The sequence below is a fragment of the Ascaphus truei genome, chromosome 6 (genome assembly GCF_040206685.1).
Source record: "Ascaphus truei isolate aAscTru1 chromosome 6, aAscTru1.hap1, whole genome shotgun sequence".
Lineage (NCBI taxonomy): Eukaryota > Metazoa > Chordata > Amphibia > Anura > Ascaphidae > Ascaphus > Ascaphus truei.
This window is the reverse complement of record NC_134488.1, coordinates 91,028,740-91,053,727: the sequence shown is the minus strand read 5'-3', so window position 1 is coordinate 91,053,727 and position 24,988 is coordinate 91,028,740. Positions and strand designations below refer to the sequence as shown.

At 44.8% G+C, this 24,988-nt stretch overlaps 1 protein-coding gene across 5 annotated transcripts in view; it reads right to left on the bottom strand.

Moving 5' to 3' along the window:
- The window catches only part of KAZN (kazrin, periplakin interacting protein), a 411,605-nt gene that overhangs the window by 201,518 nt on the left and 185,099 nt on the right, over window positions 1–24,988 (bottom strand). The window lies entirely within an intron of this gene.

The following is a 24,988-nucleotide window of genomic DNA, read 5'->3' as shown; positions in this document are numbered from 1 at the left end:
TAATTTTCTGATATAAAAGAGTTTAGTGAAAATGGACGAAAGTGTGTCTGCAATAGAGTACTAATCAATTTAGTACAATATATTTCAGCTATTGGAGGTGATGATCACAGCTGAGTAATTAGGACAGATCATTTTGTATAAAAGTCTTTGCATGTCTATGTGCATAAGCTATTCCAACAATAAACATACATTTATTACTACATTAAAGTATAAGGCAATATTGATAACAATTGACTAATATTGATCGATAGGCCTTTTATCAAACATTATTGAGTATTAGCCTATGTACATGTAATTGAATCATCCTAGAAAATGTATTTAAAACAAGAAAAAGTAAAGATTTTAGAACACTGCTGTCTGCTTTGATGTTTTGATGCCTGGAAGCGTTTTCATTATTGGATCAGACTAGTGTCATTGGCTGCCATCTTGTGATCTGTAAAGACAAAATGGCTATTTGCTGGAAAAGCATATTAATTTGCTTGCAGTTCCGCTTAATGTGATGTGGATTAATCTGCTTTATTTTAAATTCATCTTCTGTTAGAATAAAATTATTGTACTTTCTTGGGTTTGACATTTTTTTTTACCAATAATTTTAGTCTTATTACAGTCATTCCATTTCCTTCCCACATATCCATTATTTTTTTACATTTAAGTATTTTTCTCCTCGCCTCTCTGTCATCCCACTTCTCTCCCTTTCCTCTTTTCCTCACCCAATTCTCCTTCTTCCCCCCCTCTTCTCCACCACTCTCCTCCTCAACCTCCCCCCTTCTCCTCACCTTCCCCTTTTCCGTCCCTCCCCCATACCCCTATCTCATTCTCCCTTTTCCTCCCACCCCCTCCTCCTACTCCCCACTCTCCCGCCTTCTCATCCCCCCTTCTCCTTCCACTCCTCCACCCTTCCCCACCCCCCTTTTCCACTCTTACTCCTCCCCCATTCTCCTCTTTCTCCTCCTCCTCCTCCCCCCCACCTTCTTCTCCCCCACATCTGGGGACCCCCAGTGCAGTGGGGTGGGGTGGGGGGGCTTAACAGGGAGGAGAGGGGCCTGTTCCTTTAATTTGTCCTGGATCCCATGATATCTATTGGCGCCCCGGCCAATATGGCAACTTATTGAGTTAAATACTTATCTCTTTTTCTTTTCACACGTGAGGGTCATTTAATTCAATTCTTTGGCCAAAGCATTTTAAGCTTGCAAACCACGTCACAATATCCCCTCTTTTGTAAGTCCTGTGAATGACCAGTTTATTAAGACCGTTCTCCCTCCATTAGAGAGGTAATGGGAGCTTTCTGCGTTTGCATTATTGTTAGGACTTGCAAAAGAGGGGATACCTTGGCGTGGTTTGCAAGCTTATAATGCGTTGCGCAAAGAAATTAACGAAATAATCCTCACTTATGAAAAGAAAAACAGCTAAGTATTTAAATATATAATTTGTCATATTGGATATAGCAGTGGTCCCCAACCCCAGTCCGCAAGGACCAATAACAGTGCAGGATTTAAGGATACCCTGCTTAAGCACAGGTGACTCGATCATTTTGACTGAACCACCTGTGCTCTAGCAGGGGTATCCTTAAAACCTGCACTGTTAGTGGTCCTTGAGGACTGGAGTTGGGGGCCACTGGGATATAGCATTAGGGCTTCTTGTCTTTTGCAGTATAACTGTATTTCTCTGTATCATGACACATATTTTAGCATAATATGCTTAACTTGAAATAGGGAAAACTTCTATCCAAATCAAATGGATTTTCTTAATATATAGGGCTGTTATTTTCACCAGATTTACCAGCAATATGCAAATACTTCCCAAGACCATAGCATTCTCATACTATTAATCATAGGGTATAACATATTACCATTGATATCTGTAGGATTAACAGTTTTGCTGCAAATGGAGACAGACCTTTTGATAAAACATCTATAAAAATAGGAGACATTGTCTAATTGAAAGCAGATCTTTTTAGACACACCCTATTATGTTTTTTTGTGTTCGATTAAGTGCAGTACTCTGTATGTTATTTATGTGTACAGTACTGTATATTAGTAAGATTATTTAAGACTTATTTAAGGAACACTAAGAGATGCTGAATCAAATCAATAAAGTTGTCGATGTTAAATACAATAACTACATAGTTAATAGAATATGATATGAGAGTTATGATGATATATTAATAACTTTGCCTTGAGGATGGAAAAGTTAATTAACTAGCCATATTCTGTGTCTTTTATCATATAATAAATGTGGTAGAATTGCTCTTGGCTATGTACCCATTCAGTGAATGAATCTACTTTGTCTCTTTATCAATATGAGGAAGTTCAAAACACTTCATTCATTTGCTGAGCTTAAAAATTGAAAACAAATAAAAAATGTGATAATGTTAATTTTTGCAAACTGAGTCTAATAACTGTTTAACACAAAAGAACAGTAGTGTCTCTGCATCTCTTTCAAACATTATGCAGAATTGTAACTGCAGATTAAGGTCATTTACACATTTCTGAGCAGCAGCAATCTAATAACTGCATGGTCTGGGCTGATAGAGTGGCTCCGGGAGTAAAGGCTAGAGAAGGTCTGTGACAGGGCCTTTCCTCGGTTTAAAAAAGGCAACACACATACTACCCGTCTGTACCTGATGACTCCAGGAGGGAGCTGGTTAATTGCAGCTAGAGGCAATTAGCCAGTCTCCAACTGGCTCATTGAGCAGGTTTAAATGTTTGCTGCACAAATTGCATGGGGCTCTTGAGCACAGAGGGACCACCGAGGGCCCCCAGAACCCTGTGGGAACCACCCGATGGCCTCAGACACCTGTGGGGCTGACCCGGGGACCACTAGACACCCGCGGGCCCACCTGGGGACCCCATTTGGGGCCCACGGTGACCCGTGGGGACCACAGCGCCTGGCGGGGACCACCCAGAGGCCTCCAGACCCTGGGGTACTGGTGCACAGTGGGGCCGGTGGACACCCGCCGGGACCACGGGGACTCCCGTCGGCCTGGGGTATTAATCCTGTGTGTAAAATAATGAATCATGGTTTTAAGGGGGCCACGGGGGGTATGTGGGTTGTGTAATAGTGGGTGGGTAGTACAGTACATATTGTAATGTAATCTGCTACAGTACTGTGCCTTAACCCCTTCATTGCCTTGGCGGGCATTGCATGGCCGCTAAGGTAATGAAGCTGCTTACATTTTTATTTTTGTTGTTGTGTGTGAGTAGGGAGTCTCCTGAGCTGAACAAAGTTTATTTCAGCCTCGGGGACCCCCTACTTCCCGAGATACAGGCTCCGGTATGGGGTGCCGGTAACCCTCTGCTTTGTTTACAGTACATTCCACTTGGATTTTAACATGGGGGGGATACCGGCATCCCATAACGGGGCCTGTAACTTGGGAAGTAGGGGGTCCCGAGGCTGAAATCAACTTTGTTCAGCTCCGGAGACCCCCTGCTCACGCACACTATGAATAAAAATAAAATGTAAGCAGCTTCATTAGTTTAGCAGCTTCCCGCTAAGGTAATGATATTTTTATTTGGAGGAGGGGTGTTTGATACTAGTGTATGGGAGCAGGGGGTCTTCTGAGCTGAACAAAGTTGATTTCAGCCTGGGACCCCCTACTTCCCGAGTTACAGGCCCCTTATGGAGTGCCGGTATCCCTCTGCATTGATTAGATTCCCCGGCTACGTGACCCACAGGATTTTAACATGGGGATACCGGCACCCCATAACGGGGCCTGTAACTCGGGAAGTAGGGTATCCCCGGACCTGAAATCAATGCTGTTCAGCTCCGGAGACCCCCTGCTACATTAGTGTAATGTTAGAATGTTAATAACCCCCCGCGATTGCCTGTGAGAGGCACACAGTTAGAGTGACTGATTCAGCCTCTTACTGCGCATCTACTACAGAAAGGCAGACTACGGTAACATTCACACAGCAGGGAGCCTGTGGTGTTACTCCAGTGCGTCTCGTAGCCTGCAACTGAACATCTCGTGTCCATCTCGGGTCCACCATGCGGGATCACGAAAATGTACCCAGGTACATTTTATAATAAAGGCAGCTGCAGCTGTATACAGTAGCACCGTGTAATACAAGCTGTACTGTAATTATAAAGCACTTTGAGGGCCATTGGAAGAGAAGTGCTATATGAAATAAGGTTATTATGAATATTAATGCCTTATTGACTAGGCTTATAAGCTGCATACAAGTTAGGATGTCTGCAGACTATTAATAAGGAATAACTTGCACAATGACAAATTCTAGGAACATGATTAATTAATGAGTTAAATTATGTTCAGATGTTTTTCACTGAGCAGAGGTACATAGATCTGCCAGTTTTTGGACCCAGTATTTCTAACTGCCTCAAATAGTGGGTTTGAACTAATGACTTGAAAATGTCTCAACCGTCTATAGTTAAAAAAGAGGCAAACCTTACAAATACTAGTTCAATAAAGTGAAAGTAAGATTTTACATAAGCGCATGAATAATTCGAGCATTGTATGATAAACTCAGAGAGGAACCTGAACAAATAACAGGAGTTGTCTGCTCTTACAAAAATAATGTTTATCATCACATTTTCTAGATTCTGAGTCCTTGCCAAACCTAACGGCACCAATTCCCCATTTTGAGATGCAGAGATGTCAACATCCTAACAAGTGAGATACGTCAGTTCTAGCCCAGAAATGTAATTTGTATAAAAGTTTGGATAGACTCCGGTGCTCACAGTTGTTAATGGCATAAAACGTAACTTTTGATGTATGGATCGTGGAGCCCCTATCAAATGTTGATAGTAGATCATAAGAATTCATTGAATAAGGACAATGCCTACCTGGAAATTTCGATGAGAGGTGTCTATTACTTATTAATATAGTACTGTATCTGTGTATGATAAAAATGTTGGCAAAAATAGAACCATGTACGAGTTTCATTCTAAGAAGCGCTTTATCAAGGTGTGCACCTTGAACAAGTGCTTCTTAGCACAAATCGGATAGGTGGGTTACTTTTCTCTTTGTTTTTATTAAAGTGTAACGGTGTTTGCCCGGGCCCATCTCATATTGCCCCCCCTATGTGGACACTGACCTCTGTTACATGAAGTGTAGTGTGGTGCACCTGCTGGCTTACAGAATCCCTGAGTCTCCCGCAGTGGTATGGGGCATGTCATCAGGACTGGCTTATGAGGTAATGCTGAGTTATACTCACTCATGGTACAGCGCCTCCATCTCTTCCAGACCCCCAGTGTAGTAGGGAGGAGTCTCTGAAAGAGAACCTCTATGTGCACCTTGTATATACTACTAGACAGCACTCTACAACGAAAATATACTCAGAGTGTACAGGATGCACGGAACAAAGTGGGACCAAACAACCCCACTATAACGCATAGAAACCCAAAAGAAGCTCCAGCACACACTGATTAATAGAACAAACGTAGAACGTCTCGGATTAAGCCACAAATTTAATAGCATAAATAGAACATATTGTCACAAAAAGGAATTGCTGTAATTGCAGAGTCTACAGCTCTAAAAGCCACCGAAGCAGGGGGGAATACAATGGGAAGGGAAGTGTGGGAGACAGAAGGGTGTGGGGGGAACATATAAAGACAATGGGGTAGGGTAAGAGGGGCAACGTTTCAGGGAAAAAATCCTTTCCTCAGGCCCATTCCCTTGGGTCCAAAGGAACCTCAAGGTACTTCCCTTAACCCCCCTAAGAGAGACACAATCTCAAATTCAGAATAATCGCAGAATCATATAATCTAGCAGTGAGCTATAGACTCTGCAATTAGAGCAATTTAGCAATTCCTTTTTGTGACAATATGTTCTATTTATGCTTCTTTTGGTTTCTCTATGTGCACCTTCTTCCCAAGTGACTCCACAAACAGGACAGAAGCGATCTCTTTCTTTGGCATCCTTTATTGTCACCATACATGGACAGCCGCCCATCATAGCGGCCGGTCTTCTAGCCACTCATCTCAGGTTGCCAACCCAAAGGAAGTCCCTGGCCGTACATTCCCAGGCAAGGGCACTGAAAGCAGGTTTAGCTCTTCCCTTACTCCCTGATGGAGTAAGAGGAATAGTCTTCCACACCACTCCCTTGAGGGAGGGCCACAAACACTGCCAGAGCCCTGACAAGTTGCTGGACAGACTCACCTCACTCAGGTGCTGAGGCACACTGACTAAATTGAGGAAGTGCTGCATATTATATAGATTCAGTAGGCACCACCCCTGTGTCACTGTAAGTGGACACAGAGCCTGATGTCACTTCCTTCAATGAATAATACACAGCACAGGAGGTGAGGGCAAACCCCATGATTACTCCTGGCAAACCTGCCCTTAACAGGGATTATTGCACAGGAGGTTGAAAGACATGTAACCCCAAAACTACATAGGGCTACAATGGCATAATAAACATTACTGTTAGTATCCTTGGAGTTCACCTATCTTTCATTATTTTTCGCTAGGAGTGCACCACGTTTTGCTACTTTTTACAGAAATGTAATTTGCATGGCAGCTACTGTATAGTCCAGTAAAGTTTATAAGTGCGCTCATCAGTGAGACGCAGATAATATCTTTATAAGATGACATGTGCGGAGATGGTTGAAAAAAAGGACCTACTGTATATAAACTATTAAGAAATATATTTGTTTTTCTACAGAGAGGACAGAATGCTCTAAAGCATTTTTTTGAGAACCAAATAGTGTGTTATTCTACAGATGTGCTGTTATGGGCCAGCTCTCCAAAATGTTTTTCCCAATTTACCTCCAGCTCCTTCTCATTGACGGTTCGATTCTTTACTTTATCTTCTTCAGCTTACACTATTCAGTTTGTGTTCATATAAGTTTCTCCAAGGGTTCTCTTAATTCTTTACATTTGCCAACACAATTATGTAATTTGTCCCAAAAATCAGGCTACCATATTCCAAAGTGCTAGTTTGGAGAAGTGCTGCATTGTTAGGTATTTATAAGTATTTATTTAGTTAGCCCACCACCATTACATGTATTTAGCTGATTTATTGGCTATTGATGAATGAGACCTTTTAGTGCGTCACATTATGTTCTTAAGATGATGCAGCAATAGTGGATCCGACGTCGCTTGCGCCAAATACAAACATCTGGAGGCCAATGCGCATGTCCATAGATTGAGCGTGCACGAGAGCGCCGATTGTTCGAATTTGCTGGCGGTTGGGTCACGTGCACAGTTTAGCCAGTGAGGGCGAACCACTCACATGACGTTACGCGCACGCCTTCAGCACACCCCCGCCAGGCCCCCCATCATGTAACCCTGCAGGCCACAGATCTCTTCAAATACATTCGCGCGTGATGTCACGCACTCGGTCGCGAGTGCGCACCTACTATAGACCTGACCTTACTCAGACTTAGTTGTACAACTTGATTAAAGCAGTATGTTAAATTGTTAGGTCAATCCCTGATAGAGGGGAAATCTTAAAGGACACTCAGATTTATTAAATAGCGATAACTTTTAGCACACCTAAAGATGCAATCCCTCCTAAGACGAGGGTTGCCACCTCTCCGGCTTTGACCCGGAGACTCTGGGTTTCGGGCACTTACCTCCGAGTTACGTCACCAATCTCCGGCATTCTCCGTTATGCTACTGCAATTTCCCCCACCAACTGCAGTTAACATGGCTGCACGGTGGCAAATTACGCTGTGTTGCCATGGTAACCAGACGCTACGTGATGTCATGCAGCTAAGTGGCATCACATTGCCATGGAAATGGGGCACCGTGTAGCGTCTTGACGTCACGTAGCGCCCAGTTGCCATGGCAACACAGCATAATTTCACGCCGCGCAGTCATATTCACTGCAGTTGGAGGGGGAAATTGCAGCAGGATGCCGATAGATGCTGCCACACCACGCTACACCAAGTAAGGGATTTTTTCCCCCGGGTTGGCCTTGAGTAGAAGTTGGCAACCCTCCTTGGACCAAAGTGAACTAATTCCAGTGACATGTGTAGCCATGGCTGGTTCTGGCTATACTTCTGCCCCCCTGTCATGTAAGTAATGGTAACTGCAGGCTGTGGCAGGCTCAAAATCTTGGGTTTTCCCCATCCTCAGGCAGTCTCTTTGAGTGACAGGGGTGGAGGTGGAACTTGGTCTGTGTGCAGCCAATCCGGGTGCAGACTTTGTGCCTTCCCCCTCTCCCCTAAGGAGGAAGGCATTCCAAATTTTAGGGAGTCTGAGTCTCTCCCTCTTGGGATAGAGACGGGCCCTTGAGCCCTTAAGGGGGCTGACTGCAGTTAGAGATCTACAGATTCCAAGGCCTCAATTCTGAAAGAAGTCCAGGCACCATCCAGAGGTCTGGGACCTGTGCTATAATTCGCTGTAACACCATCTGCATTGGATGCTATAATAAAATGGATCCTGTTCTATATACAACTGCCTGAGTCTACAGTGTATCGGGTAGTGGTATGCTTGATGACTTTCACAGTGGGGACTGTGTCCAGCCACGCTGTGAATGGAGGTGCAAGCACCAGAGAAGAACACAGCCTGATGACATCCCAAAAGCCTGTCCTGTTTCCCCATACCAACGTGGACCGTCAGCATCTTCTGGAACCTAACATGTACTAAGCACCACACCACCGGTAGTAAAAGGCCAGATCTCCCAGAGGGGGAGGGGAAGGAGGGGAAGGAGGAGAGGAAGCAGCGCTACACATGTTTAAGGGGTCTCATTTGGGTAATTGATGCCGTTTGTTTACCCAATCTGATACCGGTACATAATTTTTTTTTAAAGTTTTAGAGGTTTAATTTCCTCTGGCTACTTCCTTGTGTGTGATGTCACTGTGTGTTCAGCAAGTGCTTGTACAGCAAGAGTCGCCCCTCCCTACTTCCCCTTAACTTTATTGATTCTCTGATAAGGACAGGCTGGGATTGGGGTAAAGAAAACATTTGATTGACAAACACTTCCTCATTTAGAGGCCCTGGGTAGAATACCCGCTTCAGCTTAATGATAATGCAGTAATTTCTGCCCCGATCTGCTATTCAGAGATCCTTGCTCACACGACCTAACACTGCATTCATCAAGTGTGTTTTATTAAGCCGTTATATATACTTTTCTGGTCCCCTCCTCAGGAGAACTGCTCCATTGATCTTAGCACTTAACTCATTGTGTGGATAATTATCTATACCTCAGATCTCTACCCACACGTTTGTTGTTACGCATGCGCGATAGGAGCTCTGCGATTGCACAGAAAATTGGAAGTTGTGGTGGCCATTTTAGGTGGCTCAGCATAGGAGACCACGGAACGACATGTCCCACAGTGTTAGGGGCGGCGCACACGTGGGCCCAGACAGCCAATAGGGCCCTGGTATCTACGGCAGGGAGATAGATACAATTGGCGCACTTGGCCCCATGCTTCAGCCGGAGCAGGGACACAGGACGAGAAAGTAGTGTCCAGGGAGCAGTGCTCCGCTGGACTAGGCCCCGATTCCCCACAGGTTGTGCTGCAGGGAAGGCCCATAGATAGGGCCGCTTCCCCAGTAGCTGGTAGAGTGTCAGTACACCGCTGACGGCCGCGGTGTGCTTGGCCTGCAGTCTGCAACCAGACCCCAGCCTATGTATCAGAGATTTTAATGGTGAGACCCTCCAGCGGGAGTTTACCCCACGTAGTGGACCGGATAAGGCGAGAGGAGGGATTTGCAGATCCCACATTGTGGGACCTGACTGATCCATTACCTGACGGTGACAACTGGGTATAGAAGTGCCCAGGGAGCTATCATACACGTGCACCAACAGTCCATAGGGGTAGCGCTACTCCCTACACTTGGGTGGGATTGACATTGGGGACGGACATCAGGGATATTGGTGCCCCCCGCACCCTAAGTACTTTGGGGATATAGACCCCGTGGGTTATTATTGTGTTGTATTGTATGTATTCAGTAAATACCCCTGTTATATATTCTGTGTGTGCCATTACTGACCATATTAGTTCCTGTGAGGGGTTATCCTGCTGCGCTAGGATCCCTCCCAGATGGAGGCGCTGTAACGAGAGTAACCGCGGTCACCCCAGCTTCCCAGTGGCGGAGGATCAGGCCTCCTGTACGCAAAACAAGTACCCAGCACACTTAGTTCCCTTAGACACGGGGAGAGGGGGCTACATACGTATACCAATATACTGGCTTATTGTGGTCTCCTATTCTATGAACCCTCTGATCTCTGCTCACACACCAATCAATTACCTACCTATCAGGTTGCCTATAGTGTGCTTAAACAACACAATAGCATTACTCCTATCAGCTCTTTGCATTTTATCCATGGTATTTTAGTTATTACCTAACCCCCGTACCTTCACTGGTGGTTCTCCCTCATAGAAGGTTCCACTTGGGATAGCGTATGTACACCTACATACCCAATCCAACACTGTCTACAATCCGGGGTTCACCTACTCCTACTGGATTTATAGTGCGTTGTTTAATTGTTTTTTTGTAAGCCCAATATTTTATCATTATTTCCAATGAAACTATTTTAATTATTTCACCAATCATCCATTTGGGTGAGAGAGTGCTAATAATTGGGTTACTTTTCTCTTTAATGTATACTGTACCATTTAGAGGCCCCTAAGAAATTCAAATGGCCGACTGCGTGTTATTGCACCTCGAGTCCCAATCAAGAGATACTTTTTGTCGATCAATCAGGTGCACACTTATGTTTTTTGCCTCGCATGCATTGTGTAAAGTTCTTCTTTTTCTCACATAATTTTGTTGAATGTAATTTTCAGTTTTCCTCCAACCTCAACCTTTAGGGCGGGAAAATTTTGGGGCGGCAAAAATGTCCACCTCCATATGCATTTGCTGCGCTCTCGGGCCTACCAGGCCTGTTGGGAAGTCATTTTATCTGTTTTGGCCCCCTCCTTACCTGCCTTCCTCTTTCTCAACCGCAGCGTCAAATGATGCCGTGGACATCACCAACGTGACATCACAGTGTCTCATTGCCATGGCAGTGCGACGGTGCAGCGTCAAAGGACGTTATGATGGCGTGTTACCATGGCAACATGAAGCCATGCGACATCACTTTGGTGACGTTGGATGGTGCGGTTCAGTAGGAGGCGGCAGGTAAGGAGGCAGGCGCAACAGCTGTGCCCAGGGGCGGCGGAATTTGAAATCACATTGAAAGACCAGCATGTAAGTGATGAACCCAAAATGACAAGGCAGCTATCCGGAGTTGGCTGCTTTATATTTCCTTCATTCAGGTTTGGGTGAAGCATTAGGGATAACTAGTTAAATGGGAGGAAGCAAAACTGTGCTCTTTTACATGTCCACCTCTAAAGTCATGCTATATGCTGTTGAAAACCCCTTTATAACATTGGAATAGGTTTGGTGATCTGTGTATGGACACATGAGTCTTTTTGTCCTTCGTGTACTGTCTCTTTACACCCTAACTTTATTGTGCCTTGTTTGTATAACTTCACTTAAATTCACAGTGGTCACAATCAATTCAGTTACTTAATTTAGTTATTTTGCTGCATTAGGAGGTTGCACTGCATTAGAAACATCATTATAGAGTAGGGGCAGAGACAAAGAGGATGTGGTCCAATTAAAAGTATAACGCAGACTTCTATTCCAATAATCTAGGATCAGGTTGCAGCTTCACTGTCTCAGGAGATAGAGATAATATTAACTTAATGATGAAAGTCACCCTCAGGACATGTCTTAGTATGGCAATCACCATCTCAATACAATTGAGTTCCATGAGGAAAGTGCAGATCAATAAACAAAAGAAAAATTTGTTTTGTTCATACTGTAGTGATTGACTTGATACAAAAACTAGAGTTATGTGTAGCCATGTATCCTCGTGGCTACTAATCTACCCTGCCTAACACATAAGACCTGGTACCAGCGCAGGCAGTGTCAGGGTTAGCAGCTTCCTTGAGTGACAAGGGGGGGTGGGGGCTAGGGTCTGTTTTCTGCCCAATCAGGGACTCAGACCTGGGACCCTCCCTCTGGGTACATAAGGGGCTGCAGCGCCTACATTTAGTGAGTCTGGTCTCAGTTCTGGTGCTGAGAGTGTTGGAGAGACCTTCTCCCTTAGGGGAGTGGGGCAACTACCCCTTATTCCACCAGGGAATAAGGGAGATAGGGATAGACCTTTGGGGCCTCATTAGAGGAGATATCTCTCACTGCAGAAAAATGACACACTAAAGTGGGTATCTAATATAAGACGCAAAATAAATATATGTTATTAACTTGTAACAACGACGATAATAAAAATATATATGAACACTAATGTTAAAATTCCCAGATGGGCGGCTCAATAGTGACTGCCAATATTCGTAGTCAGGATGGCATAAATAAGGAGAAATAGCCATTAATTGATCTAGTATAGATACAAAGTGTCCTTACACAATATAGCACACTCTGGATACTGAGGTCCAACAGAATCCAATGTATCAGATGAGCTGGGACTTCTGAGAGCAACCACAGCCAATAGGTCTTATACGTGTTTATCTGTCTGGATTTACAATACTGAGAGATTTCTAGACATGTAATAGACCAACCAGGTAGACATTTCTTGCACTCTATGTTCTTTGAGAGTCACTATTGAGCCGCCCATCTGGGGATTTTAACATTAGTGTTCATATATATCTGTATTATCATCGCTGTTACAAGTTAATAAAATGTATTTATTTTGCGTCTTACATTCGATACCAACTTTAGTGTGTCATTTTCTGCAATGAGAGATACTGCACCGACACACTTTATTCGAGCAAATACCCAGTATGTACCTGGCAGATACCTGGAATGCGCCGCTCCTCACCTCTGACAAGCCCCGTTGCGTTTGCCTTCCCAGCCTGGGTTCATGCCTGGCTGATGGGCGGCTGATCTGTTAAATGATAATGATTAGGATTTAATAGGCTGCAATGCTTCGCGTGTCTACCAGATGGCATAAATTCATGAATTGTAATGCAGTATATATATATACTGTGCAGTATTGCAGCCAGCGGGAATAAAATGCTTCAATCCCTGCCTGGAAAATACCTCAATGCACTCGGGCAGAAAACAGTCACAAACCTCAATACACCCGGGTATACCCGAATTCGTGGGACTAGCCGAGCTCGAATAAAGTGTGTCGCCAGTGTATCTCCTCTATTGGGACAATATATTCCCCTGACTAGGATAGTCTTATTAATTATTAGACTTTGAGTGCAGTTACTTGGGTACCTTTGTAACCCATCCAAGTGTACCTGTTACATGCTGATCAGTTTGAAGAATAAAGACTGTTCCTGTTTTATGTACTCCTGCCTGAGAGTGCAGTTAATCAGGGGGAGTACCAGAGAGCTTTCCTGCAGGGACTGCACCCAGCTCTGTACGGGCCTGCGGGGAATGTAGTCGCTGCACCGAGTGAAGAACTGAGAAAGAACCTTAAAGCCTTTGCTGTTCGTCCCCACTACCACCGGCGGACACTCAGGGCCTTCCTGTGAACCAACAGGTAGCACCATCACAAGGTAATAGCAGTGATTCTCTCTTATGGTGGGGGAACATGGGCTACATAAGAAAGATAAATGAGTAAATAAAAGCAATCATTAAGTGTGTGAGAATATTTTTTGAGATTTTATCCAAAGGCGCGGTCTTCACATTTTATCCACAAAACTTGTGAATCTGGTTCCTTATCTAATAATGTTTACCAAAATGACAAACATCAGTGTATAAAGCAAAGTAAGACTGCGTATAGCAGTCTGAGCTGCAAAACTGAGCAAAAATGTATATTTATCTCAGCAAACGATCTCATTGCATCTTATGGGACCCTTTTCTTCAATTAAATCTGGCACGGTTTTACACCTGGGAGACTTTAATACATCAATGCCAGTGTAAATGTGAATATATAGGAGATGAAATACAGAACTAAAGGAAGATCAGACCCAAGTCAGCACATAGTACTTTATCAGAGTTGCAAAGACACAGAAGTGGAGGTCTGACCTTTGACACGAGGATATCTTAAAGCACAAAGAAACAGAATGTAATAAAATAAAAGCCATTAGCAGAGTTGTATCCAGAACTACATGTGCAGAGAAAATATTTTCGCTCTCTGGAGACTGCAAAAAACGACTGAACTGTTGGTTCTGACTAATTTATGGATTGAGCTCAACAACATTTTGAACAACACACTTTAGTTTAATCTGACAATCTGAAATTCCACATTTAATTACTCCCCCGCCCCCACTAATCCACATATTTAAAAAATAATCATTTTCAATTTTGATGGAACTGGATGATATCACAGTCTTTATGACTTTTATGTACTTGTATTCTCAGGACATTGTGTTCTGTGCCCCTGTGAGGGAGTGTATAATATGGAAAATAAATGAAGAGGTTAAACTCTAACTCTTCCAGGTTCAGGAGATCACACCCTAGCTTCCAGGTCTGCTAGGGGGTTCCAACCAGCTCTTGATTAGAAATAAGGGTATATAAGATACAGCAGCCGCCCAGTTTCAGTGTTCCCCCAGCCTGCTAGGGAGCGGGGCTGTAGTTCCAACACAGATTTCTTGTGAACAACTGGAACACACCCAGGACAAGAACCACAAGTGCTACAGAAATCTGCAAGGATGCAGAGCTTCAGATCCCAGAAAGGGTTGCCTGGGAAGATCTGGGACTCGCATCCAGCACACAAAAAAAACAAAGGTTTTAAGTCTGCAAGAAAGCAGGGCATCAGTTCCCAGTGGGATTGCCTAGGAATAGCTGGCACTCTCACCCAGTATGAAAAGTAAGGCCATTTTTATCTGTTTGCAGATGTATACTGTTTATGTCTATCTTTTACACTGCTGACAAAGTGTAACGGTCAACATAAACAGCATACATCTGCACACAGATCAAAAAACTTTGATTTTTGGTGCTGGATATGAGTCCCAGCTGTTCCCAAGCAATCCTTTATTGGAGCTGAACCCCTGCTTCCTAGCAGGCTCCTGTAGCATTTGTGGATCTGGGGCTGGGTGTCAGTCCCAGTTGTTCCCAGGCAATCTTTCTGGGAACTACAGCCCTGCTCTCTAGCAAGCTGGTGAACCTGCTTCCTTGCAGGCTGGGTAACATTGAGACAGGAAGGCTGCTGTGTCTTATAGACCCTAAGGCTGCATCCCCGCTGGCGCTGAGCGCGCGGCGCTTGCTGCTTTAACGTACATAAATCTATATGTGTAAGTCCCTGTGTGCGCTTGTGCGCGGGGACGCACGCTCACTCAAGCTTGTCGCTTGAGTAAACAAAAACAAAAAACATTCAAGCTCAACTTGCCCGCAATGCCCCCACGTGCGTGCTTGCGAAATAGGCAGGACATCCGGCGCTCATGCTTAGAGAGCTGGTGATGTCACCGCTCTCAAGCATGAGCGCGGTCAGCGCCAACGGGGATGCAGCCTTAGTTCCAGTCGAGAGCAATAACTCATAGATGGGGTGTTCTATTAAGATATCTACCTTTTTTCAGACATGACCCACATTTCCTCTGTCTTTCCAACTTTTGAAGAGATAAATGAAATATTAAAATGGATCACATTTTTATAAATATCTTTAGAGTTGGGCAAAATATAGGTAGATTAATCTCAAAGCAAAGGTGTCAGATTTTGGTTCAGCTTTTACGCCGTAACTAATTTAGAAACGGATTATCCTTCCAAATAAATCAAACTGTAGTTACTCCAGTCATTTTAACGTCCATGTAATAGCCAGTCAGGGACATATGAGATTCGCCTGAGTTAGCCATCTATCTAAAAACAGTGCAAAGCCTATTTCTCAGCCATCGTAATTGGAGGTGTCAAGAAATGAAAGGGTTTATTAGTATGTCTGTTTGTGTAAGTTTATTCTCTTGGGAAGGCTGCAGTCAGCACATTGGAAAGAAAGCACATAGACTTGAAGAAATATAAATGTTTATCTCTGGATCTTTAATGAACACTAATCTGAAAACAGCATCAGGTGTATTACTGGCATATTGTTATCCAGTCTCAGAGCTGCCCAGTTATATGCTGCAATTTTTGCATCTGGCACAAAGGCTTTTCATCACTTGAAGAAAGCAGGGAATGAAGTTCAACAACTGTAATAATCATATTATTGATAGCTTATCTTACAGTGACTCAGACCATGAATGCAGCAACTCAAGTAAGAAAGGCATGTATTTGTTTTTAAATACAAGGAAATAATACAGCATCATAATGCTTGTATGGGAAGCAACAAACAGTAGAGACAGAAGGAAAAAAATTAGTTTTATTATGGATTGCAGTCTATAGCCAAGAGAACAAGTCCATAAGTTTGGTGGAGGGGGTTGTAGATTCATATTTGAACTGCCAAAATCTTTACTGTAGTCTTATTAAAGATCAGCAACATTGGTCGATGACGTCGACCGAGACGGAAGGGTAAGAGGAGAGCTCCTGAGACCCTAATGCTGCAAACTAATTAAATATAGATTTACCCCGAATTTCCCGACCGCAAAACATATGAAGCAAACCCCAAACCACAAAGGCATGTCCCACAAGTCGAGGACCCAGCCCGGGCAGGGGGTAACAAAGTATTTTCCGCCGGCGAAACAAAGCTCCGACTCGAGCTCGAAAAAACAAGATGGCGCCTCCCCGCCCGGCGCTCGTGGAGCAAAGTCTCCGGCAACGGAGCGGGATCAGCTGCAAGAAATGCTGCCCACGGAGGAAGGAATAACAAAGGCCTTCCTGGAGGAATTACATAATAAACTCTACCGGTCCCTGCAGTCCAATCTGCGCGAGGCGGTGGACGACCTAAAACAGGACATTCAAGGCCTAACGAAAAGAACCGCGACACTGGAGGCTAAATTGGAGGAGGCCCTCAAGCATCAAGAGGCAGCGGACACAGAAATCAACCGGCTGGGAGCTGAGGTACGCGCCCTACAGGATGACATCGAGGATCAAGAGAATCGCGACCGCCGCCAAAACCTCAGAATACGGGGGGTGCCGGAAGCGGTTCTCCCAGGCCACCTCAGAGAATACCTCAGAGACTTCTTCACCTCTGTCTGCGAGGACCTTGAGGAAAGAGACCTCGAAATCGACAGGGCCCACCGCGCGCTGGGTCCGCGATCGGACGACCCCAACCGGAGAAGGGACGTGGTCGTCAGAATGCACAGATACTCGGCTAAAGAAAAGATAACAAATGCCTGCCGGGAGAAGGACTCGGTCAGATTCAGGGAAGAACCAATACAAGTCTACAGTGACTTGTCAAAGAAAACGATCGACCGCCGCAAAGAGCTGAGACCATTGACTCTGTTATTAAGAGACAACGGAATAAAGTACAAGTGGGGGTTCCCCTTTAGACTGATTATACCCCATAAAGGGAAATATCTTATCATCCGCTATCCGGAAGACATACCTCAGATGGCGCGAGCTCTGGGACTGACCCCCCCTGCATCCTGGCCCACGGAAGAACGCGGCCCCCGGAGGCAGGAGACTGAAGATCCCCCGATGAGAGCCTCTGAACGCCTGGCGGAGCAAAGACAAGCAAAACCAAGATAACTTACCCGAGACTCAGAATCCCAGCTGATCCGGAGCAACCAGCAGACTGTAGCAGCCCGCCACAATGTGACTCCACCCGCGACAGGAACAAAGACCATTCCAGCCCTTTGTAAGCTCCCCCCGAAGGAAGAACCCCTAACTGTACTTACCCAGACCGGCTCCGGGAGGTTACGCAAGCGGGACAAGGGAGACAACGACTGGCTTCATCACCGGAGCAAGAGCGGAGTCTCGCGAGACTACACCATTCCCCCGTGACACGACCTGGACTCTGCTTTCCTCCGGCAATGCGGAGATGGAGATTACCCTCTGGACGGAGCGAAGCAACCCTCTGACCGGGATGGTGACATTCGGACTGGGTCTATTCAAGGTCCCAGGGGTGAATTGAGGCTGTTGCCTCTCCCCCGAGTTTTGTTCACCCCCCCCCTGGCCTCCGGTGAAAGGCCAGCTCCAGAAGGGTCTGTAGCATAGAGTTTATAATATGTCTAGATAGGCTATGTGTGCTGTGAGTTAACATAGTTATAAGTTAGTAGTTACATTTTAATAGTTATTAAGAATGAGGTTTTAAAAAGGGAAAAGGTTTGTGACTTACCCCCCCCCCTGCCTAGCGGCCATTTACCCAGACACCTTGCCCCCCTTCTCACCCCAGACCTCCCTTCCCTAGGCCCCTCATCTTGCCTGCCCCTTTTCTCCCCCTTTTTTTTTTTTTTTTTTTTCTCCCACCTCCCCCCCATCCTCTCCCTCCTCCTCCCCCAGCTCTCTCTTCCCCCGTACCATTCTCTCCCTCCCCCATCCACTGACACTCTCAACGGGCACACCAAGACAGTGGTAAGCATATTGAGAAATACTGTACCTACTGATCTGAGCTGCCTGTAGATAAGGCTTGAGAAATGAGGAATAAATAAGGTTACTTACTCTGTTTAAAACAAATATGTCCAAATGTTCATTCCTAACCCTTCGTGCCCCCCACCGACATATATATGCTCCCCTCCCCCCTTCCCCTGTCCCCCCCCCCTTCCCCTTATACCTCCCCCCCTCCCCTGTGCCCCCCCCCATTTTTCCCCATATACCCCCCCCTTCTCCCCTATACCCCCCTCCTTCTCTCCTTTACCCCCCCCCTTCCCCTATACCCCCCCTGCTATACCCTCCCCTCACCCTCCTCACCCCTGCCGTCCCTCCCCCCCTCACCCCCGGATACCCCCAATACTAGACCAAGACATCTAAAGGTCCCAAAGTGACGTGGTCCCACGGAAGGGGGAGTGCCCCAGTGTGAGGCAATATATATAAAGAATGTACAAAGTTGTTTAAGCTCATATAAGATGATTGGGCTAGAACGTATATCTCTAGAAAAGGCATAAGACTGTACAAACTATATAAAACAAAAAGTGTCTAAATATATAAGTTTTGCATTCCTGTAACCCACCCAGCACCTTTAAGCTCGCTCCCCTCCCCCCCCCTCCCCCCTCTCCCCCTCCTTCCCCCGTCCTCCCCCCCGCCCGCCCCCCCCTCCCTACTCCCCGCCCCTCCCCTCCTTGCCCCCCGCCCGTCCTTCCCCTCCCTACCCCCTTCCCCCCTTTCCCCCCCCCCCCACTTCTACCTTTTCCCCCCCTACCCCTCCCCTTCCTCCCCCTCCTCCCCTAGTCAGGGTTAACGTATATCCCAAGACACTCAAAGGTTCCAAAGAAACTCTGATCTCTCACTGAATGTTGCCCACTTTTATAAGGCGGTGATTAATGTAACTATATATTGCTGAATAATCTGTATGAAACATGGACACTTCAATGTATAGGAATTATTTCTCAGTACCCCTCGTAGTATTTATAAGCTTCTTGCTTTCCCTCCCCCTCCCTTACATCCCTCCCTCCCCCTCCCCCTTCCCTCCCCCTCCCCTGTCCGCCCCCGTCCCCCTTTCCCCCACTCCCCTCCCCCCCCCCCTCCCGCCCCCCCTCCCTTTCCCCCCAGACATAGAACTACCCAGGAGTACAACCTACTCCCGCTGAGAATAGACTATGCCCACTAGAGCAAATAATGGGATTAAAAATAATACCCCGCTAATCTAGGTTAGCCCATACCAAACAGGAAGAGAACCTAAATATAGGAAGCCTTTCCAAGATTACCAACTTTCCCGCCCCACATACCCCCCAAATCTACCCCACCCACCCCTTACCCTTTCTCAGCAAATAGAGGCAAGTCTCACCCCCATGACTCCCCCCTCTCCATAGGGAAAACAAAGGGGAATAGTGGGTAATACACGGATCTATAGGGTCCCTCCCTCGCCCATTCCGGACGGTTACCGCCACCGGACCCACCCCCTAAGGGTTCTTTACCCGACAAACCGACTACCCGTTAAGTCGGTTCTGTTCCATTAAGACCAGAACAAGGTCTACTTTCCTCTCTTTCGGCTACCTGCTGAAACTATCCCAGCAGGCCCCCTCCCTCCCCCCCCCTCACACCCTGGTCAACTAAGGCCCACAAAAAAAGAGAGTACCCAGCCACTGATCCTTGGGAGAACCTAAAAAGGAGAGATAGACAAGGGAGATAATGGCCAAACAAGGACCAATTAAACTAGTATCTCTTAATGTAAAGGGATTACAGAATAATAGAAAAAGAAGGCTAGCCCTTCAAGAATTAAAAAAGCTCAATGGTGATATTGTCTTTCTCCAGGAGACGCACTTCACAGCGCAGGAGCCGCCTAAAACATTCCAAAACGCGTATCCTATGAGTTACTACTCATCATTTAGTAGTAAAAAAAGGGGAGTAGCCATCCTGATTAGACAAGGCACCCCCTTCAATTTAACAAAAGTCACAACGGACCCAGAGGGTAGATTCGTTATGGTGTATGGTTCTCTGGCGGGGTCCGCGATCGCCCTGATCAACCTCTATGCCCCTAACGAAAATCAGTCGGATTTCCTTAGAAAAGTACTGGAGGAAACTGACCCGGAGTACTCGTCCTCACTGTTAATAGGAGGAGATTTAAATATGGTACTTAACCCGGCAGAGGACAAATCGACCACACTGGGCCGGTCACACCCGCCCCAAGCGATAAGATTGGGGAAAAATTTCAGGGACATTATAAAGGATTTCTCCTTAGTAGATGTTTGGAGAGCACAACACCAGGGACAAAGAGACTATACTTTTTTCTCGGCACCCCACCAGACCTATTCTCGTATTGACTGTTTCCTTGCTACCAAGAACGTACTAGAGGCAACATCCGACACAGATATAGGCCCAATCACATGGTCGGACCACGCCCCAATTTCTCTATTTCTCACGGCCCCATTTATAAAAACATACACATATAACTGGAAATTAAACGACTCACTTTTAAACAATAAAGAAACAGAAAAAGAAGTCAAAAGAGCCCTCAAGAATTATTTTAGACTAAACCTAGGCACGGTGGACTCCCCAGCTATCCTGTGGGAAGCCCACAAAGCGGCCATTAGGGGCCAACTTATTTCGATAGCATCATATAAGAAGAAAACCAAAGTAAAACTAATCAATGAGCTTACGGACAAAATTATACAACTAGAGCAGCAACACAAACTGAACCCGTCCAGGAGAATTTACAAATTATTGACAACTGCTAGAACCAAATTAAGGGATATTCAATTGGAAAATGTAGAAAAAGCTCTAAAATGGACGGGTCAGAGGTATTACGACAAAGGGAACAAAGCTGATAGACTCCTTGCTAGCAGGTTAAGAGGCGTACAAAAAAGATCACAGATTACGGCGATCAAGAGTAGGTCTGGTGAGATAATCTATAATGAGAAAAAAATAGCGGAGGAATTTACCAAATTCTACACCAAACTATACAATTTGAGGTCTGACTCCGCTATTCCAAAGTTAACTGCAGAAGCATCAATAATAAATTACCTTGACGATTGTAATCTCCCCTCCCTGACAGAGGAGGAGAATGAAAGGTTAAACGGTAAAATAACAGTGGAAGAATTGTCAGCGGCGGTAAAAGCGTCCAAATCCTCCAAAGCGCCGGGACCTGACGGCTATACAAATCTCTACTACAAGAAATTCCTACCTATACTGACACCTCATCTTCTAAACCTGTTCAATTCCTTTTTGGAAGGGAGCCCAATACCAAACTCTATGTCCTCAGCTAATCTGGCAATAATCCATAAGGAAGGGAAAGATCCGACCCAGTGTGGAAGTTATAGGCCCATATCCCTTTTGAATAACGATTTAAAGCTGTACAGTAAGATACTCGCGAATAGACTAAACCCCATATTACCCAGACTCATCCATTCAGACCAAGTTGGGTTTGTCTCAGGGCGACAAGCAGCGGACAACACGCGTAAATTAATAAACATAGTGGACCATGTCCACATGACCAAAACAAGGGCAATGCTACTGAGTCTAGATGCAGAGAAGGCATTCGATAGGATAGACTGGCTATTCCTAGACAAGGCCTTGGAAAAATTCGGTTTCAAAGATAAATTCCTGGAAGGAGTCCGGGCTCTCTACCAGAACCCTTCCGCCGCGGTCAAACTCCCAGGTGGAACAGGTGAGAGATTCCAAATTAAAAATGGCACAAGGCAGGGTTGTCCCCTATCTCCTCTTCTTTTCGCCCTCACGATCGAACCACTTGCAACCAAAATTCGAAACAATATAAATATACAGGGCGTCGAGATTGGTGAAACAAATTTTAAAATATCCCTATTCGCCGATGATATCATTCTGACCCTGACCAGACCTCAAACTTCTCTTCCGAACCTTCAAAGAGAACTATCTGACTTTGGTATAGTGTCTGGATACAAAATAAACAACGGAAAGTCAGAGGCCTTAAATATCAGCCTACCAGATGTGGAAGTGAAACTACTCAAACTGAATTTCAATTATCGGTGGTGTCCTGCATATATTAAATATTTGGGGGTAAATATATCAAGGCACTACAACGCTCTATACCAGGATAACTACCCAGCGTTATGGGTAACAATTAAAAAAGATTTGGAACAGTGGCAAGGTTACCAGATATCATGGATAGGGAGAATGGTCTCCGTTAAGATGAATATTCTCCCTAGAATTTTGTACTACTTTCAGACACTCCCGGTCCATGTGCCTGGCGCTGATCTAAAGAGCATACACAACAGAATGTTTAATTTCATTTGGCAGGGCAAAAGACCCAGGGTTGCAAGATCGGTTTTGTTAGCACCAAGGGGAAAAGGGGGTATGGCCGTCCCGGATATACACAAATATTACATAGCAGCACAATTGAAACAAGCTGTCATGTGGAATGCCGATCCAGCCAAACACTGCTGGATCGATATTGAATCTAAATATGCCAGAATGCCTTCTCTGCAGGCCTGCCTATGGAGTTTAGATAAAGGAGATAAGCAGACGCACAATCTAAAACTACAAGCGTCCCAGTTCACATGGGATATATGGTCAAAAAACAAGACCAGATTCGGGCTGTGCTCTGCCAGCCCACAACTCACGCCCCTATCCAACAACCCAAGATTCCCACCTGGTTGCGAATCTAAGCTTTACGACCGACTAAAAGAGGGGGGGATCGGGACGATCGCGGACCTCCTGAGACTTAACACGTTCCTGAGTCTTCAAGAAGTCAAAGCCAAATATAAAATCAGGGAATTGGACACATTTAAATATTTACAAATTCGACATTTTGTCCAAAAGATATGCCCATCCCCAGAATTCCCCTCCCTTACAAAATTTGAACGACTGTGTCAAGCGAACACATACCAAAGGGGACTAATTTCCAATATATATACCATTCTGGAAAACTCAACAACCTCTCAAGAGCATGACTATATGCTCAAATGGGCGGCAGACTTGAACATCATAATAGAAAGAGAGACTTGGGAGGAAATTTGGCTAGCAGTCTCGGGAACGTCCTTATGCACTGTTACGAAGGAGAATATTTATAAAATTCTCTACCACTGGTACCTCACCCCAGCGAGGTTGAACCAGATATACCCCCTGGCGTCAGATTTATGCTGGAGAGGCTGCGGTCATAGAGGGGACATGGCCCACATCTGGTGGACCTGTCCGGAAATCGTAAAGTACTGGACTAAGGTTCAAAATTTGATAAAAGAGGTCATAGACCTAGAATTACCTATAGAACTGCTGACCTTCCTACTTGCTAGGCCAATACCAGGTATTGCCCGGACAACTGGGAAATTAATCTCCCATATTCTAACTGCGGCCAGATGTGAGATAGCGGCATCCTGGAAGAGACAAACCACACCATCCAAAAAATCCATTAAAAAAAGGGTCAATGAAGTGATGACAATGGAGAAGTTGACGGCAATGCTGAGGCAAAAGCTTATCACCTTTGATAAGATATGGGAACCCTGGTGGCTTCTCAATAGATGAAGGCCCTGATAGACAGAAAACCTGTATTAGTGCAAATCAGTCTCACCCAAACCCCTATGCTGGTCCAGTAGGTCCAAGGGTCACAAGGATAGGGTCTCCAGGATGTGAAACTCCCCCCCCCCATCTCCCCCCCTTACCCACCCCCACCTCCCCCTCTGACCCTTCTGTCCTCTCTCTTCGAGGACCTCCCTTTCAGGGACAACCAAGGTGGTCCCTTCTTTACCCCAGAAAAAGTTAAAACACATGTATTAGGCAATGTAATGAACCTGTAAATCACCTGTTGTACCAATGCCTAATAAAACTATTTGAAAAAAAAAAAAAAGATCAGCAACATTGAACAGGTTGGTGGATGCAGCATTTTCAATATCTACTGCTAAATAGAGATGTACAAATCCGTTAATTTCTAGAACTTTTGTAGTGAAAAGTCCCAGCTAAGCTGCCCACATTGTTCAAAAATTGTTATTTTGCTTTTTAAAAGTGTCAAATATTGTAGCAGCCCTGCGACTTTAAAAAAGGGTTAATACAAAGTAATAGAAATTAATCAAACATGCAAACATTTTCACGTGAAGCAAACTTGTTGCAAACTTTGGATAAAATTAAACATTTTTCGCAGAACTAACAAGGGTGAAATGCAGAGTTTGCTCAAGTGGGCAAAATGTTGGCATATTTCTTTTGCAAAATATATATTTCTTAGAAAATAATTAAATGTACAGCAAATGAAAGTGAAATGGTATTTTTCCAAAACATATTCCACATCCCCATATGTAATTTGTATATTACGTTATTTTTCCCATTTCAGAAAATATGGCTGTATTATTTATTGTGAGATGTTAGCCTATTCGTGAGCAGGGTTTTGGATCGGGTCTGCTATTTTTCAGTTCAAAACACAAGGCCTAATAATGAAATATGACAAGAAATCTTTGTTACTTAAACACATTAAACATTAGTTTAATTAACAATTGTGATTTCATTTATAAACATTAATCAAGAATCATTCAAACCAACCCACAAGTATTATTTCATCGTGCAAGAAAAGGCAACTTTTAAATGAAATTTTACTTTCTATTTATTGATATACTGTCTATCCAGAGTACGTACATTATTTGAGACTGTATTCGCTCTCTGAGGGGTGACTAGATTTGCTCTATTTAGCAGAATATTAATTCTGCTAGCAGAAGAGCAGGGACTTGCAGTTTACCAGCATCTCAGATGACCTAATCC